The following is a 7,043-nucleotide window of genomic DNA, read 5'->3' as shown; positions in this document are numbered from 1 at the left end:
TGTATTACCAGAGCATTAGTATGGAGGATAGAGTTGACTGCACTCTCCAAGGCAGGCAAGGTTTGTAGAACAAGTTCCATTTGGTACATATTAGCCATGCCGGTCCACAACTCATTAATGGAAGAGCCTAAGGTTCGGGAATAAGAAGCAATATCCTGTACTGCATGCTCAAGTCTGGAAATGTGGAAGGAATTCATCCTAATGGTTTTGTGTTGAGTAGCAGCAAGTGAAGCCAAACGGTTATACCTATCCCGCAGTTCCTCCACATCCTCATCCATTGCGGTTCCAAACAACATGCGGGAAAGTTGCCCAATCCCATCAATCAAGCCCGTTTAGTACGGTTAGGAAACGAAAGAGCTGCGTAGTTCTCCAAAGCCAGGGTTAGAGTATCATTCAAGTACTTTATGCGGTCATGCATCAGACGCAGGAGACCGTCTTCAGGAGCATTGATATCCATCTGCAACACAACCCCAGTCACTTGTTCCGTTATTGTCCTCAGTGTGCCTGGTATTTCCACCAGAGCAGTAAACGGGTACTGGACCCACAGGACATCCTCGACCAGAGAAACCCGGCCCAAATGAGCAGAGAGGGCCCCCGGCTTGAGGTGCGCAGGGTCTGCAGCCAGAACGGAGCGCAGAAGGAAGTAGAAGGTGAGGGACAACATTTCCTGGAACCAAGCAGAAAACCCTTATTGGCGAGGACGCAGGTTATAGTCATGTGTTGGAAAGATAGACAAAGCATCGTCAGGCTGAGGCAAACGGGCGGTTCTCGCTGGTTCAACTAAAGTCGAATCGATGACCTCAGGCTGGGCGTCTGTCTTTTTGAGGCGATCACTATGCACAATTTCGTATGAATTAAAAATGAGATCATAAAGCTCAAATTTGTGACCATCTAGTTGCCTAACTATCTGGCGTGGGCCCACGAATTTAGGGGACAACTTCGAATGTCTCTCTGGGACTCGAATCATAACAAAGTCACCCACTTTCAAGGAAACAGGGGCGGCACGCTTGTGTTGCTGCAAGCACATGGCCTCAGATGTAGCCAGAGGTCTATTTCTGACTTCTCTATGAATGTCTGTGAAAACCTTGAGTTGAACCTTAGAATAATCATCTACATTATATACAGGTGAATGAGAACTGCCAAGCAGGTCATACGGGAGTCTCTTCTCAACCCCAAAAATTATGTAGTGGGGAGATTGTCCCGTTGACTCACAAACACTGCTGTTTATGCTTGCTGCAACATATGCCAGCCAGTCCTCCCATGTATGCTGAAGTCCGCTAACGACCGGGCGCAAGACATCTAAAATCTTCCTATTCGCGCGCTCAACAAGGCCGTTGCTGGCTGGGTGATAACTGACTGTAAAAGATTGGGTAATGGCAAACTGTTTGCATATTTCTGCTAAAAGTTGATTTCGAAACTCGGTTCCATTATCACTTAACAACACTCTAGGTGTAGAATACGGACAAATGAGATGAGTTATCAGGGCATGAGCAATGGACTTAGCAGATTTATCTTGCACTGGGGCTAAAACAACGTACCGAGACAAGTGATCTACACAAACTAAGAGGTACCTAGAGCCCTGGTGGCTGGCGGGAAGCTGTAGCAAGTCAATAGAAACTACATCCCAAGGCCGGGCAGGGGGCGGGTATTCTAGGATCGGCGCAGGCCTAGGCACCGTCCCTTTATGTTGGGCACACTTGACACACTTAGCCACATACGCGTCAATATCTACACGCATAGTTGGCCAAAAATAGACCGCTCGGGCCGCTGTTAGTGTGCGCTCCCTCCCCGGGTGACCAGCAATGATCGCGTCATGAACTAAGTTCAGCACCGCCGGTACATAACACTCCGGTATCACAAACTGTGCAACAGACTCCTTTTTGCGGGGCCAGTAGCGGCACAGGACACCGTCCTGTGACAAGAAGAATTGTGAAAAAGACACAGGTAGTGGCGGGAGACTTGTTTCGTCACCCGACTCCAGAGCGTATATTACCTTACCCCAAACGTCATGGCGACGCTGGGCTGCTGCTAAATCCTTAAGACTGAAATTTTGAATTTCAGTAAGCGCTTCTGCCACTGAGCCAACAGGTACGTTCCTAGACAGTGAATCCGCGACGACATTCGCGCGGCCAGGTAAATACTTAAAGGTTGGCCCAAACTCCTGGATAGTCAGGTACCACCGTGCGAGGCGACCGGTGAGGTTTCTACCTTTAAAAAGCTCGGTGACTGGCGCGTGGTCCGTAAAGACAGTGATAGGATAGCCAAGGATAATATCCCTAAAATGTTTAAGAGCCCAAACAACCGCTAGGGTTTCCTGGTGGGTCACTGAATAGTTCGACTCAGCCTGGTTTAAAGTACGACTTGCGTACGCAATAGCGCGATTTTACCGCGAGCGTCCGGTTGCATCAAAACAGCACCAAGACCCAGGGCTGAGGCATCTGTAAAAAGTGTAAAAGGGACGTTGTAGTCCGGGAATGCCAAGGCTGGAGCGTTGATTAACGCTGACTTCAAGTCTGTAAAACTCTTGTGTTGTGGGGCATTCCAATGAAAAGGGACCTCTTTCTTTAAGAGTTGTGTTAGAGGCGAAGCAATTTTGGCAAAACCTTGTATGAAAGGCCTATAGTAGCCGGACAACCCAAGGAAAGACCGAACGTTTTCGACGGTCTTGGGTTGCGGAAAATTCTTTATGGCCGATATTTTATCGTCCATCGTGTGGATACCATCTCCATCAACAGTGTGGCCTAAAAGGTGATTTTCGCCTTTAAAATTCACATTTAGTCAGCTTGGCCTTAAGGCCAGCGCCTCTGAGTTTAAGCAGAACCGCTTCTAGTTTAGCTAGGTGACTGGCGCCATCCTTGCTGCAGATGATTAAATCATCTAAATATGCATAGACTTCTTTGCCTATCATGTCTGAGAACAATGTGTTGATCATCCTCTGAAAAGTACTGGGTGCGGTTTTGAGGCCGAATGGCATCCATTCAAAATGACCGCTAGGGGTACTGAAGGCTGTAATCTCTCTGGATTCAGCTGCCATCGGCACCTGCCAGTACCCACTTAAAAGGTCAAGACTACTGAAAATATTATTCCCTTGCCCTAGGGACATTAACAAGTCACCTAAAACAGGCAGAGGGTACCTATCATCCTCAGTCACCTCATTTACTTTCCTAAAATCGATGACAGGCCTGAAACTCCCGTCCTTTTTAGGGACTAGAAACAAGGGCGAGTTCCACGGAGATCGGGAATGCTGAATAACACCCTGGTCCAACATATCTTTAACCTGTTCATCTACAACCTGCCTTTGACTGTGTGGGAGTCTGTACGCAGGAATGTACACCGGTTTGGTGTCGGGTTTAACCCTAATGTTGTGTTCTGTTGCAGCAGTCGCACCTAAAGGTTCACCGGGCAGGGCAATGACATCACGATACTGATGTAAAAGTTTCAGAAGCGGGCCCTTAAGCTCGGGATAATCGACCACTTTGACTAAAGAATCGACAGATGAGGCCTGACAAGATGTGTCGCCGGCGGCGGGTTGACCCACTGCGCCGACACAAGGCCGCTGTAACTCTAAAGGGTCTGGGGACACCTGTCCGTCGAACGCTAAAGCGCGACCCAAAATGACTCCATTTCTGAGTTTAACTGGACCGCCAGTGGCATTAACCACTAAAGCTACGGTCCTACCTCCCTCGCGCACCGTGTTAAGGGTGGACTCTATCGCTAGCGTGTTGACACGACTAGGCCCTTCTAGGCAGATGTCACAACCTACGGTGGCGTTAGGGACTGACACAGGGACGTGCATTGCGGTTCGCTGAGGGATTTCGTGATTCCCCAAGACTATCGCATTGACATTTGTCCATCCCCCACAAACGTCAGCTGGTGTTGGTGGTTGACCATGAAGTGAAGTGGTGCCCGCGCCATGCACCGGCACCGTGGAAAGAGTCGGCACGGTATGCACGACCGACTCAGGAGAAACACTTTCCCGACCCTTGCTGGGTATTTCTCTTCTTTCCCAGGGAGAAGCGAGGCGCACAGGTTGATCCATGGCCTTGAAACATCTCCCTTGAAACCTCACTGTATTACTATCTGGATGTATTACCATGCGGTTAGACCTCAGTGACGACAACCCAAGAAGACCGTCAGACGGCAGGGAAAAGTTTGACGTCACGTAAAAATCCAAGCGCATGACAGGGGTGTTTCGTCCCAAACTCACTGGCAAACTCACCAACCCAAGGATGTTAAGCCTGTCGGCGGTGACACCGCAAAGGCTCAGGTCCGAGGGTCGTAGCTGGTAGCGGCCTCCCCGCGACGCGCGTTTCAAAGCTAAGTATGTCCTTTCCGACAACACATTAACCGCCGCGCCGGTGTCGACCGCAAATGACGCTTGTAGCGGACCCAGCTTGACTTTAAGCGCCATTATTTCAGGTTGACTGCACGCGGCCACAACAGATTCATACAAGCTACTTTTGTCAGCCTGCACTGCAGTCTCGGTATCCTCCCCCCCCCGGGTTGCTACCCTGGGTCGGTTTTGGGGGGGCGCTCGGCTTCCCCCGACCCCTTCACGAACTTTCCTGCTCGCTCTTTCTTTAACTGGAGCACAGAGAAACACGCCTCTGTGGTGTGTCTACCAGCACCGTGAACAAAACAGAACTTGCCAGTGTGGTAGCCCGCGGCTCGACTTTTTGAAGCGGCCGGGGTCTTCTGAGAAGCAGATTTGCCTGACATCGGCGAGCCTCCATTCTCCCTAGTAGCCTTGCGATCCCGCTGACGTTTTAGACAATAGTCAACCGTATGACCGTCGCGCTGACAGTATGAACAGTGGCGCTTAGGCTTTTCGGTGGTGGCCGCCACCACTGATGAGGACGCGCTAACATTAGCGGCCTTCTGGTCGACAGAGGCTACAGGGTGACTGGCGCTCCGTCTTTCTCCTCCATCTTAGTTTTTATTTTAAGCATGAAGTCGTGCAACTTGTCAGTGGGGCCGTAGGCGAGGGATAAAGAACCTTTTCGAAACTGGCCCTTGATGACAGCCATGTATACAAAAAATTCAAAAAAATTGAGAACATTGGATAGAGACATATTCTCTCCCTCAGTCCAGCCACCAGCTTTCAGATAGACGCCCATATCAGTAGACAACCGATAGGCGTCTACTTGTCCGGCTAAAAGTTCTTTACTCCACAGCTGAAATCAATTTGGTCACAGCTACATTAACACCTTTGACGAGGCTGTGCCTAACATCTTCCCCAAAAGACTCCAGAAAATGTGACCGAAACTGGGCATAATCCTTGGTTTGTTGCGGTTCCATGAACGCGCTGGTGAACATAACAGCTGATGCTTCTGACCCCGGCTTTAATCTAGACCTAATGAAGGAGATTTTATCACCCGGTTCTGACACAAATGAGTTGTTCATAACATCCTCGCATTGCAGGATGAAGTCTCTCGCACTGTAATCCGGTTCATTGCCTGCGAAAGCTCTGACTGATGCCGTAGTCGGCAGAAGTTTAATAGTGTTAGTAGCCATTGTTAATTCTTGGTTAGTCAAGATATTACCTTTGTTATCATGCGGGAGAGAAGAAGGAGGAGGAGGAGGAGGAACTCTGTCATGAGTTGACCCGCTCCTTAGGACACGGGAATTGTCATCCTCGGCGGGCGCTTCCGAATCCTGCATCAACTTCTGGAACTCCTTGGCCAAAATGTCTATCTCTTTATCAGACTGACCTGCCATTTAAAAAAAAAGGCATTAGGAAAATATGGCTTCATGAGGAAAAATATGGGAAAAGAAAAAGTATCACCGCTAAGTGTGTGCTCACTCGCCTCAGATGCTTCCAAAACGCATTAAAGAGGAAAAGAACAATGAGTTAATACTTAGCATGATAAAAACTTCCCCACTGTTCAAGAAAACACACAAAAGAAAGGAGAAAAAAAAATGAAGGATTATATATAAAATGAAAACAATGTTCACAAATCAGGAAAAATATTAAACATCCCTCTACACCTGAATAAAATTCAACAGCCTAAGGGAAACAAGATACGGCTCCACACGGAGACACACAAAGCACGTAAAAAAAAAAAAATCACCTGAAATGTCATCAACAAGTGGTGTATTAATATAATTAGTGGTGTGTCAGCTACATGCATGTGAATACCATAAAAAAAGTGTGAAGATTGTGCCCGTGGCACTCCTTCGTCCTCGGCTGGCTCGCCCTCGTCCTTGGCTGGCTGTCCCCGTCCTTGGCTGGCTGCCCCCGCGTCCTTGGAGCGGCCAGAGAGACCGCCGGCAGTGCCCGGCAGCGGCTGGCAGCGGTGAGGAAGGGGCGGAGGAGCGACCACGCTCCACCAAGATCTCCACCAAGGCGAAGGTGAGCGCCCACCCACGAATGACTGTGTCGTAGGCAGACAAGTGGGCGTCCCAGAATTGGGAAGCGGGATCCCGACAGTGGGCGATGTGGGCGCGCGGGGCGCGTCGGGGCGGGGCGCGCGGGGCGGGGCGCGCGGGGCGGTGTGGTGGAGTGTGCTGACTCGACTCGGACGGGCCAAGGGGGAATGGCGTTGCTTGTGTCAGCTTTCCTGCACACTTGCCTGTCTGCCCCTTGACGACACTTGCCACCGTTAAGTGTTAAGTGGTAAAAGAGAGAGAGATAACACACAGAACACTTCGGAGAAGGTCCGGAAGCCGCTGTTCACCACTTTTGTTAGCCTTTTTGTTAGCTGTGTTTTTGTGTTTTTGATTAAGGCGCGAACTGTTATCTCACGTGAGGTCCGGTGTACCGTTGCCTGCTTTCTCCAGTTGATAGAAGTCGTGAGACAACACAATAGCCTTTTAGTTAAGTGATGTGGGTTATGTGTTGGCCGAGCGTTAAGTTCACTTTGAGTTCACTTAATTTACTCTCTCTCTCTCTCTGGTTGATTAAATGGTTGTATTGCTTTTTAAATATATTCACAGAATAGTTACAGTATTTTGTGGACGAGTCGTAAGTCGTACGCACACTCCGAGAAGTCCTGTGCCCTCGTCCGCCGCCCGCTCTGATCTGCCGGCTTCTCTTGGTACAG

General features: G+C 49.5%; 1 long non-coding RNA gene across 1 annotated transcript; it reads right to left on the bottom strand.

Moving 5' to 3' along the window:
• Nucleotides 1–333: 333 nt before the first annotated feature.
• LOC126989939 (uncharacterized) lies at nt 334–6,843 on the bottom strand. Its single transcript, XR_007743900.1, has 3 exons — nt 6,140–6,843; nt 5,544–5,711; nt 334–667 (listed from the first exon to the last, which is right to left on the bottom strand). It is a non-coding gene; the product is annotated as an uncharacterized LOC126989939 (long non-coding RNA).
• Between the last annotated feature and the right edge of the window lie 200 nt (nt 6,844–7,043).

The sequence above is a fragment of the Eriocheir sinensis genome, unplaced genomic scaffold, assembly GCF_024679095.1.
Source record: "Eriocheir sinensis breed Jianghai 21 unplaced genomic scaffold, ASM2467909v1 Scaffold1381, whole genome shotgun sequence".
Lineage (NCBI taxonomy): Eukaryota > Metazoa > Arthropoda > Malacostraca > Decapoda > Varunidae > Eriocheir > Eriocheir sinensis.
This window is presented reverse-complemented; position numbering and strand designations above follow the sequence as displayed.